Source organism: Oncorhynchus mykiss, chromosome 1, assembly GCF_013265735.2.
Source record: "Oncorhynchus mykiss isolate Arlee chromosome 1, USDA_OmykA_1.1, whole genome shotgun sequence".
Lineage (NCBI taxonomy): Eukaryota > Metazoa > Chordata > Actinopteri > Salmoniformes > Salmonidae > Oncorhynchus > Oncorhynchus mykiss.
Window position 1 is genome coordinate 91,773,359 of NC_048565.1, and position 14,107 is coordinate 91,787,465.

Below are 14,107 nucleotides of genomic sequence, written 5' to 3' on the forward strand. Positions count from 1 at the left end.
CCTCTCTGACATAAAGCCTGGGCTTCTCCCCTCTCTGACATAAAGCCTGGGCTTCTCTCCTCTCTGACATAAAGCCTGGGCTTCTCCCCTCTCTGACATAAAGCCTGGGCTTCTCTCCTCTCTGACATAAAGCCTGGGCTTCGCCCCTCTCTGACATAAAGCCTGGGCTTCTCCCCTCTCTGACATAAAGCCTGGTCTTCCCTCCTCTGTGACATAAAGTCTGGGCTTCTCCCTTCTGTGACATAAAGCCTGGTCTTCTCTCCTCTGACATAAAGCCTGGGCTTCTCTCCTCTCCGACATAAGGCCTGGGCTTCTCCCCTCTCTGACATAAAGCCTGGGCTTCTCTCCTCTCTGACATAAAGCCTGGGCTTCTCTCCTCTCTGACATAAAGCCTGGGCTTCTCCCCTCTCTGACATAAAGCCTGGGCTTCTCTCCTCTCTGACATAAAGCCTGGGCTTCTCCCCTCTCTGACATAAAACCTGGGGTTCTCCCCTCTCTGACATAAAGCCTGGGCTTCTCTCCTCTCTGACATAAAGCCTGGGCTTCTCCCCTCTCTGACATAAAGCCTGGGCTTCTCTCCTCTCTGACATAAAGCCTGGGCTTCTCCCCTCTCTGACATAAAGCCTGGGCTTCTCTCCTCTCTGACATAAAGCCTGGGCTTCTCCCCTCTCTGACATAAAGCCTGGGCTTCTCTTCTCTCTGACATGAAGCCTGGGCTTCTCTCCTCTCTGACATAAAGCCTGGGCTTCTCTCCTCTCTGACATAAAGCCTGTGCTTCTCTCCTCTCTGACATAAAGCCTGGGCTTCTCCCCTCTCTGACATAAAGCCTGGGCTTCTCTCCTCTGTGACATAAAGTCTGGGCTTCTCCCCTCTCTGACATAAAGCCTGGGCTTCTCCCCTCTCTGACATAAAGCCTGGGCTTCTCTCCTCTCTGACATAAAGCCTGGGCTTCTCCACTCTCTGACATAAAGCCTGGGCTTCTCTCCTCTCTGACATAAAGCCTGGGCTTCTCTCCTCTCTGACATAAAGCCTGGGCTTCTCCCCTCTCTGACATAAAGCCTGGGCTTCTCTCCTCTCTGACATAAAGCCTGGGCTTCTCCCCTCTCTGACATAAAGCCTGGTCTTCTCTCCTCTCTGACATAAAGCCTGGGCTTCTCCCCTCTCTGACATAAAGCCTGGGCTTCTCTCCTCTCTGACATAAAGCCTGGGCTTCTCCCCTCTCTGACATAAAGCCTGGGCTTCTCCCCTCTCTGACATTAAGCCTGGTCTTCTCTCCTCTGTGACATAAAGTCTGGGCTTCTCCCTTCTGTGACATAAAGCCTGGGCTTCTCCCCTCTCTGACATAAAACCTGGGGTTCTCTCCTCTCTGACATAAAGCCTGGGCTTCTCTCCTCTCTGACATAAAGCCTGGGCTTCTCCCCTCTCTGACATAAAGCCTGGGCTTCTCTCCTCTCTGACATAAAGCCTGGGCTTCTCCCCTCTCTGACATAAAGCCTGGGCTTCTCTTCTCTCTGACATAAAGCCTGGGCTTCTCTCCTCTCTGACATAAAGCCTGGGCTTCTCTCCTCTCTGACATAAAGCCTGTGCTTCTCTCCTCTCTGACATAAAGCCTGGGCTTCTCCCCTCTCTGACATAAAGCCTGGGCTTCTCTCCTCTGTGACATAAATTCTGGGCTTCTCCCCTCTCTGACATAAAGCCTGGGCTTCTCCCCTCTCTGACATAAAGCCTGGGCTTCTCTCCTCTCTGACATAAAGCCTGGGCTTCTCTCCTCTCTGACATAAAGCCTGGGCTTCTCTCCTCTCTGACATAAAGCCTGGGCTTCTCCCCTCTCTGACATAAAGCCTGGGCTTCTCCCCTCTCTGACATAAAGCCTGGGCTTCTCTCCTCTCTGACATAAAGCCTGGGCTTCTCTCCTCTCTGACATAAAGCCTGGGCTTCTCTCCTCTCTGACATAAAGCCTGGGCTTCTCTCCTCTCTGACATAAAGCCTGGGCTTCTCTCCTCTCTTTCTCTTATTTTCTTGTCTGTGCAGCTCCTGTCCTCCTGTCCTCCTGTCCTCCTCTCCTCCTGTCCTCCACATTGAGAAAACAGGAGTTTGTTTGAAGTACCCAGCTCTCCCCAGACCACTTCGCTATTGGCAGGGACAGGAGGGAGGAGGGGTAAGGGACAGGGGGAGGGGTAATGGACAGGGGGAGAGGGGTAATGGAGAGGGGGTAAGGGACAGGGGGAGGGGTAATGGACAGGGGTAGAGGGGTTATGGACAGGAACAGGGGTGAGAAGGGTAAGGAACAGGGGGAGGAGGGTAAGGAACAGGGGGAGGAGGGTAAGGAACAGGGGAGGAGGGTAAGGAACAGGGGGAGGAGGGCAAGGAACAGGGGAAGGAGGGTCATGAACAGGGGGAGGATGGTAAGGAACAGGGGAGGAGGGTAATGAACAGGGGGAGGAGGGTAAGGAACAGGGGGAGGAGGGTAAGGAACAGGGGGAGGAGGGTAAGGAACAGGGGGAGGAGGGTAAGGAACAGGTGGAGGAGGGTCATGAACAGGGGGAGGATGGTAAGGAACAGGGGAGGAGGGTAATGAACAGGGGGAGGAGGGTAAGGAACAGCGGGAGGAGGGTAATGAACAGGGGGAGGAGGGTAAGGAACAGGGGGAGGAGGGTAAGATACAGGGGGAGTAGGGTAAGTTACATGGGGAGGAGGGTAAGTTACAGGGGGAGTAGGGTAAGTTACATGGGGAGGAGGGTAAGTTACAGGGGGAGGAGGGTAAGATACAGGGGGAGTAGGGTAAGTTACATGGGGAGGAGGGTAAGGAACAGGGGGAGGAGGGTAAGTTATAGGGGGAGGAGGGTAAGGAACAGGGGGAGGAGGGTAAGATACAGGGAGAGTAGGGTAAGTTACATGGGGAGGAGGGTAAGTTACATGGGGAGGAGGGTAAGTTACAGGGGGAGGAGGGTAAGTTACAGGGGGAGGAGGGTAAGGAACAGGGGGAGGAGGGTAAGTTATAGGGGGAGGAGGGTAAGATACAGGGGGAGGAGGGTAAGGAACAGGGGGAGGAGGGTAAGGAACAGGGGGAGGAGGGTAAGATACAGGGGGAGGAGGGTAAGGAACAGGGGGAGGAGGGTAAGATACAGGGGGAGGAGGGTAAGATACAGGGGGAGGAGGGTAAGGAACAGGGGGAGGAGGGTAAGGAACAGGGGGAGGAGGGTAAGATACAGGGGGAGGAGGGTAAGATACAGGGGGAGGAGGGTAAGTTACAGGGGGAGGAGGGTAAGTTACAGGGGGAGGAGGGTAAGTTACAGGGGGAGGAGGGTAAGATACAGGGGGAGGAGGGTAAGTTACAGGGGGAGGAGGGTAAGTTACATGGGGAGGAGGGTAAGTTACAGGGGGAGGAGGGTAAGTTACAGGGGGAGGAGGGTAAAGCCATCTGCAAGTTTCCATCTGAAACAGTTTGTTTATATTATATTATGATGACATCGCCTGATATTTCTTGTTTCTTTCTGTCTTTTGTTTTTTTTTCAGCTGTTCACACAATAACTTCTGGAGGCCGAAGTTTAGTAGCCAAAAGTCTACACCCCTTCATCAGTGATTGGTCAACAGTAGGGATTCTTCAATCAAGTGTTTATTGTCAGAAATACTGCCAAACATCTTAGTTTGATGTAACTATTTTGAGGAAGTGTATACTGGCTATGGCGTCTCAAGAGGGACAAACAGTACTATTGCTGCTTTTAACTTGTTTTTTAAGCGACAGTGTTTTTAAGGGCGTAAAGCGAGGCTCAGACATTCACTTGGCCTGACTGAGTTCTGCTAGGAGCAAACCTAACCTAGTAGGTAGATGCCCTTAAGGGAGAGGGCCGCAGTGGAAAGAGCTCTTCGCCTGAACTGAAACCTGGTCAGCATCCAAAACGGCACACTATTCACCTACATAGTGCTTTAGGCGCTGGTCAAACGCAGGGAATAGGATGCCATTGGAGACGCAGACCCTACTTTTTCACACTGGGGAACACAGAGCAGATAGGCTGAGATAAAGTGAGGCCAATCTCCCAGGCACAGAATCACAAATGACCTGGAAATGATCTATAGTGAACTGTGGGGCAATGACAAGGACCTGGCTGGGGAACAGAGCAATGACAAGGACCTGGCTTCACTGCTTTTGAATCAGAACATGTCCCTGTTTATTTATGCATACACACACACACACACACACACACACACACACACACACAGAGGATGGACTGGGGCTGGTGAGAGGATGGACTGGGGCTGGTTAGAGGATGGACTGGGGCTTGTGAGAGGATGGACTGGGGCTGGTGAGAGGATGGACTGGGGCTGGTGAGAGGATGGACTGGGGCTGGTGAGAGGATGGACTGGGGCTGGTGAGAGAATGGTCTGGGAGGGATGAGAGGATTGGCTGGGAGGGATGAGAGGATTGGCTGGGAGGGATGAGAGGATTGGCTGGGAGGGATGAGAGGATGGACTGGGGCTGGTGAGAGAATGGTCTGGGAGGGATGAGAGGATGGTCTGGTGCTGGTGAGAGGATGGTCTGGGAGGAATGAGAGAATGGTCAGGGAGGGATGAGAGAATAGTCTGTGAGGGATGAGAGAATGGTCTGGGAGGGATGAGAGGATAGTCTGGGAGGGATGAGAGGATGGTCTGGGGCTGGTGAGAGGATGGTCTGGGGCTGGTGAGAGGATGGTCTGGGGCTGGTGAGAGGATGGTCTGGGGCTGGAGAGAGGATGAACTGGGGCTGGTGAGAGGATGGTTTGGGGCTGGAGAGAGGATGGTTTGGGGCTGGAGAGAGGATGGTCTGGGGGGGATGAGAGGATGGACCGGGGCTGGGGCTGGTGACAGGATTGTATCGAGTCACAGATCTAGGGAAGGGTACCAAAAAATGACTACAGCATTGAAGGTCCCCAAGAACACAGTGGCCCCTGTCATTCTCCAAATGAAAGAGGTTTTGAACCACCAAGACTCTTCCTAGAGCTAGCCAGCCTGACAAATTGAGCAATCGGGGGAGAAGGGCCTTGTTCAGAGAGCAGACCAAGAACCCAATGGTTACTCTGACAGAGCACTAGAGTTCCACTGTTGAGATGGGAGAACCTTCCAGAAGGACAACTGCCTCTGGTGCCCTCCACCAATCAGGCCTTTATGGTAAAGTGGCCAATTGGAAGCCACTCCTCAGTAAAAGGCACATGACTGCCCATTTGGAGTTTGCCAAAAGGACTCTCAGACCATGGAGAAACAATAATCTCTGGTCTGATGAAAACAGCCTAGTGGTTAGAGCGTTGGACTAGTAACCGAAAGGTTCCAAGTTCAAATCCCCGAGCTGACAAGGTACAAATCTGTCATTCTGCCCCTGAACAGGCAGTTCAGTTATTTGTCACATGCGCTCAATACAACAGGCTTTACTGTGAAATGGCCGTCATTGAAAATAAGAATTTGTTCTTAACGTCAGTTAAGCCTAGTAAAATAAAAGGTTTGGGGTCAGTTCCTTTTCAAATCCAGTCATTTCAGACTGTTAACCAAATTTCAATGCAACATTTTCCTCATTGGAAAAAGCATTGAAGAGAATTTGGAATTTCAGTGTACTTCCTGAATTGACACCAACTCTGCTGAACAGTACAACAACATAGAAAGGCTGGGTATCCTTTACCCACCGGGAACACCACATCATTTCAACGTGGATAACTGGGTAATGTTTGGTTGAGACGCTGACGAATGAGATTACAACCTGTATTCCGGCAACATTAAAAGACAGCCAAGAGTTAGTTGAATTGCCAATGTTTTATCACAGTTCTCTCAACATTCTAAAAACACAACAAACATTCTAAAAGCACAACCAACATTCTAAAAACACAACCAACATTCTAAAAGCACAACCAACATTCTAAAAGCACAACCAACATTCTAAAAGCACAACCAACATTCTAAAAACACAACCAACATTCTAAAAACACAACCAACATTCTAAAAACACAACCAACATTCTAAAAGCACAACCAAATTCCAAGAAAAAAACTATTTTAGATGTTTTGTTTATTTATATGACAGATTCAAATCAAATTGTATTCGTCACATGCTGTGTAATCAACAGACTAACAGTGAAAACATTGTAGTTTGCATCCTTGAACCTTTTGTGTTGGTTGTCGAGAGAAACAGAAGCTTTAACTGTCATTCACGTGTACGTTCTCTGGCTCATTCTAAAAACAACCTTCATATCAGTTACCCATTAACCATACATCTGACAGGCCAAGTGCGCCCCCCCCCCTTCCTGTTCATACAACGACCAATAGAAGAATCCTTTACCATCGATGGTTGCCTGGTCTTTGGCGCCACCTGGTGGTTGAAGTGTTCCTGTCCCCATTCCAAATGGAATCCTATTCAAATCTAATTTTATTTGTCACATGCGCTCAATACAACAGGGGTAATAGACTTTACTGTGAAATGCTTACTATCAAGCCCTTAACTAACAATGCAGTTCAAGAAATAGTCAAGAAAATATTTAGTAAATAAACTAAAGTTAAAATAAATATATAGAGATAAAAAGTAACAAGAAATGTACCTATTCCCTGTGTAGTGCACTACTTTAGGACCTAATCAAAAGTAGTGCACTGCATTATATAAGGAATAGTTAGCCATTTGGGACTCGATCCCTTTTGACAGGATGAAGCTCAATCAGTAGGGTGTGATGAATGAACAACAACGGAGAGATTCCAGGAGAAATGAAAGGATCCCAAGCCATCTCTCTCTAGTCACTCTCTCTTAGTCTCTCTTTGTTTTTCTCTCTGTTTCTTGTGTGTGTCTCAGTCTCCCCTCCCTCCATCTCTCCCTCCCTCCATCCCCCCCCTGTCTCTATAGAGTGGGTTTGCCTGCTTTAATCACCACTATATATTTGCATTGTGGGATTCTGGAAGTGTTTTCAGGGACAGCCAGCGTGCGGCATGCCCACCTTGGCCAGCGCATCAGAGCAATACTAATACCCTCAGAAATACAATCAATCCAGAGCTATCCAGCTGGAAAAAAGTCCCTTCCACTTGGAATCGAAGGTATTTTAATGGTTTTTAGGCACTGAATCCACTACGGGCCTCCGGAGAGACTTGGAAACTGAAATTGTGCGAAAGGGAGACACAGACATTAAAACGGTTCTTGCATTCGGGAGAGAAATCTTTGGCTGGGGGGGGGGGGGGGGGGGGGGAAATTGATTTTTTTTCTTCATGGCATTAAATCCCTTCCATTAGTTCTACACAATAAGGCAACAAGGGGAATTTGTAAAGAGTGTATCGTCTCAGCATTCCTCTTACGACTGAAAGGAATTTGAATTCCAAGCCGATGAAATGCCATAGACGTCAGAAATATGGTCTTGTTAAAATTGAGGGCAGTTGACTGTTCATTTCTTTGTAAATATTTCAATATCAAGTCATCTATTCTTCAAGCCAAGGCGTAGCCTGTGTGTCTTGTACTGTACTAGGAAATGGAGAGTCCTGGTTGGTTCCTGTCTGGTTACACTTCATCATAACACTAGACTCACATTCTCTCTCTCTCTCTCTATCCCTTTCTCTCCCTCACTCTCCAACTCTCTCTCATCCTTCACTGAATAATGGAAAAAAATGGATGAATAGAAACTACTGGTACAGTTAAGGACCATACCATTACAGCAGAGAGATGAAAGGGACCAGAGAGAGAGAGAGAGAGAGAGAGAGAGAGAGACTAGAGAGAGAGAGACTAGAGAGAGAGAATAGAGTGAGAGAGAGAGGGCGAGAGAGAGACTAGAGAGACTAGAGAGAGAGAGACTAAAGAGAGACTATAGAGAGAGAGAGAGAGACGAGAGAGAGAGAGAGACTAGAGAGAGAGTCTAGAGAGAGAGAGACTAGAGAGAGAGAGACTAGAGAGAGACTAGAGAGAGAGACTAAAGAGGGAGAGAGAGAGAGAGAGACTAGAGAGAGAGACTGGAGAGAGACTAGATAGAAAGAGAGAGAGAGAATAGAGAAAGAGACTAGAGAGAGAGAGACTAGAGAGAGAGTCTAGAGAGAGAGACAAGAGCGAGAGACTAGAGAGAGAGAGACTAGAGAAAGAGAGAGAGAGAGACTAGAGAGAGACTCTAGAGAGAGAGAGAGAGAGAGAGACTAGAGAGAGAGAGAGAGACTAGAGAGAGAGACTAGAGAGAGTCTAGAGAGAGACTAGAGAGAGACTAGAGAGAGAGACTAGAGAGAGACTAGAGAGAGAGACTAGAGAGGGAGAGAGAGAGAGACTAGAGAGAGAGAGACTAGAGAGAGAGACTAGAGACAGAGAGAGAGAGAGACTAGGGAGAGAGAGACTAGAGAGAGAGACTAGAGAGAGAGACTAGAGAGAGAGACTAGAGACGGAGAGAGAGAGAGACTAGGGAGAGAGAGACTAGAGAGAGAGACTAGGGAGAGAGAGACTAGAGAGAGAGACTAGAGAGAGAGACTAGAGAGAGAGACTAGAGAGAGAGAGACTAGAGAGAGAGACTAGAGAGAGAGACTAGAGACAGAGAGAGTTACCATACCATTACAACAGGGAGATGAAAGGGACCAGAGAGAGACTAGAGAGAGAGAGAGTTACCATACCATTACAACAGGGAGATGAAAGGGACCTTTTACTTAACGAACAGTAAGATATTTCTGTCCTGCTAATGCTGTGTTTTATGGTCTCCACTCTGACACCCTGCAGCTAGTCTGTGTTGAGGACATGGGTTCTACTAGAGAAAGCTTGAAGCTGACAATTGATTTGTGTTGGTGATAAAAACCTAAAAGCTAGCATTCTATAGACAAGATGTGGTGTGTGTGACTCGAGATAGAGAGAGCCTGGAAGAGTTAAGAACAATGCCTCATTGTCTCATCTTCCTGGCATCTGGGAAACTAGGTAAAAGACCATCCTGTGTAGATAACCAATGTGGCTTATGGGAAGGTTCGAAGTGACTGACTAAGCAATCTTAGGTATCAGCTATATAAAAACTGTGCATCGTCTGTAAAGGCTAGACTCTCAGCCTAACATTCAGTCAAGACTGGTGGGCCTACGGTCTCATTATTGCAATAATGAATTGATATTAAATAAAGATGATTGTTATAAAGAAATGACCAAGACCTAGTCTCTCTCAGTGCTGAATTTCCACGACAGGAGAGAACATCGTCATCCTCTACACTAGGGGATCCCTTTGAAGATCTAAACTGAAGCTGGGGTCATTTTTACTACTGTCATGCTGCTCTCCCTCTCTACTAACCACAGGTCCTGGAACCATCATCACACACACCTGGATCTCATCACCTCGATTCCCTTTCCTTCTATCTAGCCCTCTGTAATCATCAGTCATCACACACACCTGGATCTCATCACCTCGATTCCCTTCCCTCTATCTAGCCCTCTGTAATCATCAGTCATCACACACACCTGGATCTCATCACCTCGATTCCCTTCCCTTTATCTGGCCCTCTGTAACCTCAGTCATCAGACAGTATTGGGTTACGTTCATTACTCTGCTCCTGTTTAACTATTATCTAGCCCTCTGTAACCTCAGTCATCAGACAGTATTGGGTTACGTTCATTACTCTGCTCCTGTTTAATTATTATCTTGCCCTCTTTAACCTCAGTCATCAGACAGTATTGGGTTACGTTCATTACTCTGCTCCTGTTGAACTATTATCTAGCCCTCTGTAACCTCAGTCATCAGACAGTATTGGGTTACATTCATTACTCTGCTCCTGTTGAACTATTATCTAGCCCTCTGTAACCTCAGTCATCAGACAGTATTGGGTTGCGTTCATTACTCTGCTCCTGTTGAACTATTATCTGGCCTTTCTGTAACCTCAGTCATCAGACAGTATTGGGTTACGTTCATTACTCTGCTCCTGTTTAACTATTATCTAGCCCTCTGTAACCTCAGTCATCAGACAGTATTGGGTTACGTTCATTAAAGCAAGGAAAACTGATTCTGTAATGGGACTGGCAATCTGAGCTCATTCAGATGAGGAATCAGGCCTGGGCCAAAGCAAGGAAAACTGACTCTGTAATAGGACTGGCAATCTTTCTGACAATTGAGAAACAGATGTACTACCTTGATTAGGAAAATCCAAATCAAGATGTTTTTTATTTTTTAAGCTCCATCTCTGATCCTTCTAAATGCTATCCAGATATCTGGTACTATCTGGTACTATCCAGATATCTGGTACTATCTGGTACTATCCAGATATCTGGTACTATCTGGTACTATCCAGATATCTGGTACTATCTGGTACTATCCAGATATCTGGTACTATCTGGTACTATCCAGATATCTGGTACTATCTGGTACTATCCAGATATCTGGTACTATCCAAATATCTGGTACTATCCAGATATCTGGTACTATATGGTACTATCCAGATATCTGATACTAAGGTTTGGAAGGCGGCCCAAGGTGGTGAACCTTGTGACCTAAATAATTAATCTCCCTATATTTTTCTTGCCTCGCTAAAATATAAAAAATCTTCATAGATTCTCAGCTAAGATCTTTCTTATCTTTGAAATGTATTGTAAATGTAAATCAGTCAGGTTTTAGACCAGGTCATAGCACTATCTCTGCTGCATCCCTAGTTATAAATGGTATGGTTAACTGTGTGGATAAAAGGCAACATTGTGCTGCCCATCTTCATTGACCTGTCAAAGGCTTTCAACACTGTTGATCCCTCACTGCTAATTCAGAGGCTTTTCTTCATTTGGCCTAGACCAGGCTGCATGTAACTGGTTTAGAAATGACTTGACAGATAGAACTCAATGTGTATCTACTGATGGTGTTAAATCAGGTTTCCTGGACATTACTAAAGGTATCCCACAGGGGTCAGGTCTGGGTCCTGTACATTTGAGTGTTTACATTAACAATATGGACTTGTCTTTTAAAAACAATGTAACCTGTACTTGTATGCCGATGATACTATTGTGCCCACGGTTGACCAGGCTCTATCTGAACTACAGTCTGCCTTCGTTGTATTACAGAAAAACTTTATTGACTGTGCTTTATTACGGGTGACAGGTTTAGTACTGCGTTCCCTGCGTTCTCTACCAGAACGTTGGTTAGACCTCTTTGATGTCACGTAGGTTGATATATTGCTATGTTTTAATGTATAAAGCTATTTTTACAAAAAGTCCCACTGTGTACCGAACATCATTACTACACTTTAGACATACGAGTCACACTCTGGAAATGCCTCTACTGAGTTCGGTAAATCAGATTTAAATTTTCTTGCACCTTATTTGTAGAACTATCTTTAAAATGTTCTGAAATGTGATGTTCTGGTGCCTCTTGGTGAATTCAGAAAGATGATCGAGGTCCTTATTACTGATGAATGTGATGTTCTGCCGCCTCTTGGTGAATTCAGAAAGATGATCGAGGTCCTTATTACTGATGAATGTGATGTTCTGGCGCCTCTTGGTGAATTCAGAAAGATGATCGAGGTCCTTATTACTGATGAATGTGATGTTCTGCCGCCTCTTGGTGAATTCAGAAAGATGATCGAGGTCCTTATTACTGATGAATGTGATGTTCTGGCGCCTCTTGTTGAATTCAGAAAGATGATCGAGGTCCTTATTACTGATGAATGTGATGTTCTGCCGCCTCTTGGTGAATTCAGAAAGATGATCGAGGTCCTTATTACTGATGAATGTGATGTTCTGGCGCCTCTTGTTGAATTCAGAAAGATGATCGAGGTCCTTATTACTGATGAATGTGATGTTCTGCCGCCTCTTGGTGAATTCAGAAAGATGATTGAGGTCCTTATTACTGATGAATGTGATGTTCTGGTGCCTCTAGGTGAATTCAGAAAGATGATCGAGGTCCTTATGTTCATTATACTAGCATTTTGTATTCACATTGATGTGTGTATTCTCTGTCCCTCAGGGCTCATTTGTAAAAGAGACCTTGGTCTCAGTATGAAACCCTGATAAAATAATGGGCCAATTACTATTTTTTTGAATAAATGATATTTCTATGGCTGGGCCTATGTCATGATATTTCTATGGCTAGGCCTCTGTCATGATATTTCTATGGCTGGGCCTATGTCATGATATTTCTATGGCTTGGCCTATGTCATGATATTTCTATGGCTAGGCCTATGTCATGATATTTCTATGGCTGGGCCTATGTCATGATATTTCTATGGCTAGGCCTATGTCATATTTCTATGGCTGGGCCTATGTCATGATATTTCTATGGCTAGGCCTATGTCATGATATTTCTATGGCTGGGCCTATGTCATGATATTTCTATGGCTGGGCCTATGTCATGATATTTCTATGGCTTGGCCTATGTCATGATATTTCTATGGCTGGGCCTATGTCATGATATTTCTATGGCTAGGCCTATGTCATGATATTTCTATGTCTAGGCCTATGTCATGAAATGTATCATGCTCACATTGCTAAATAGTCCGATAAAACATCTGTTAATGTAATCATTCGCAATGCATCTTAATAAACCAATATCCCACAAGTCAAAGAAGGGGTGGAACAGTTGTTGTTTTTTTACGGTGGTCTCCAGAGCTCATCCTCACGATTTGGGATGATATAAAAACGCTGGAGGGAGTCTGAATATATTGACACCACGACATCATCACCGCCAGCTCTGAGGAAACAGACAGATGCATATTTATAGCACCGGCTGCAGACAGACGGGGTGATAGAGCTTCTCTGGAGGGGAGAACGTTCTATTCTAAAGACCAATCATGTCTTGACTCTCAGAAACATATTCTGCATGGAAAAATGGCTCAATGTAATGAGCATAAACCTGAATAGCTGAATCACAACTGGTAATGAGAGCACTTATCCAACAGAAGCCTAAAGGATGGACATTTATTTCTGGAAGCTACACACACACACAGTACTGACACAAAATGTCTCTGATCTACCAAATGTTACTTCCTGTCTAGGAAGGAAGGTAGCCTCTCTCTCTCTCTCTCTACGAAACCTCTCTGATCTACCAAATGTTACTTCCTGTCTAGGAAGGAAGGAAGCCTCTCTCTCTCTCTCTCTCTACGAAACCTCTCTGATCTACCAAATGTTACTTCCTGTCTAGGAAAGAAGGAAGCCTCTCTCTCTCTCTCTCGCTCTCTACGAAACGTCTCTGATCTACCAAATGTTACTTCCTGTCTAGGAAGGAAGGAAGCCTCCCTCTCTCTCTCTCTCTATGAAACATCTCTGATCTACCAAATGTTACTTCCTGTCTAGGAAGGAAGGTAGCCTCCCCCTCTCTCTCTCTCTACGAAACCTCTCTGATCTCCCAAATGTTACTTCCTGTCTAGAAAGCTATTTGAGCTCATGACATCTTTATGAATTGATATATTTTAATCATGGGTCTGCACTGCAATTTAGGATTTAACAACAGTAGAAATTCCACCATTACGTACAAGATGCCGTCCTAAAACCAATCTAAACAAACAATGAAAAATGCATACAAAGATGGGGTATATAGTGGAACAGATCTGCATTACAATATACACTGCTCAAAAAAATAAAGGGAACACTTAAACAACACAATGTAAAAATCAAACTGTCCACTTAGGAAGCAACATGGATCGACAACAAATTTCACACGCTGTTGTGCAAATGGAATAGACAACAGGTGGAAATTAGAGGTATTTAGCAAGACACCCCCAATAAAGGAGTGGTTCTGCAGGTGGGGACCACAGACCACTTCTCAGTTCCTATGCTTCCTGGCTGATGTTTTGGTCACTTTTGAATGCTGGCGGTGCTTTCACTCTAGTGGTAGCATGAGACGGAGTCTACAACCCACACAAGTGGCTCAGGTAGTGCAGCTCATCCAGGATGGCACATCAATGCGAGCTGTGGCAAGAAGGTTTGCTGTGTCTGTCAGCGTAGTGTCCAGAGCATGGGGGCGCTACCAGGAGACAGGCCAGTACAACAGGAGACGTGGAGGAGGCCGTAGGAGGGCAACAACCCAGCAGCAGGACCGCTACCTCTGCCTTTGTGCAAGGAGGAGCAGGAGGAGCACTGCCAGAGCCCTGCAAAATGACATCCAGCAGGCCACAAATGTGCATGTGTCTGCTCAAACGGTCAGAAACAGACTCCATGAGGTTGGTATGAGGGCCCGACGTCCACAGGTGAGCGT